The following is a 537-nucleotide window of genomic DNA, read 5'->3' on the forward strand; positions in this document are numbered from 1 at the left end:
TATATATATGAATATATATATATATATGAATATTTGTTATGTATGTATGATTGTATGGTAAGTGTGTATGAATGTATATGTTGTAGATTACCTCTAGACACATTGTGTGGGGGTTTTTTTTCAGAGTAACATCAAAGAGAATCGTAAATGTGTTGGTAGTTACACACACCGTAACAGAGAAACCGATGATGTGCAGAAAGAGCCGAAACATCAAGAAGACAGATACATACAATTTTCTATGCCAAACGTTACAAGTGTGTTCGAAATGCCTAAATCCACGTTAAAAATAGAATATAAAATTAATTTATGGAAATGAGCTATTATATATGGATAAATATTTCATAGATATAGCGAACAACGTTTCCGACGTGGCAAAGCGCATAACGATAACACAACAATAATAATGAAAGAAAAAATGAGTTTATAACACCCAGACTAGTTTAAAAGTATATGATTGCTATTCTTCCGTCATAGCGATTGGGAAAGGGTGGTAAATATAGTATACTCACACATATATATATATATATATATATATAT

The sequence above is a fragment of the Octopus bimaculoides genome, chromosome 12, assembly GCF_001194135.2.
Source record: "Octopus bimaculoides isolate UCB-OBI-ISO-001 chromosome 12, ASM119413v2, whole genome shotgun sequence".
NCBI classification, from domain to species: Eukaryota; Metazoa; Mollusca; class Cephalopoda; order Octopoda; family Octopodidae; genus Octopus; species Octopus bimaculoides.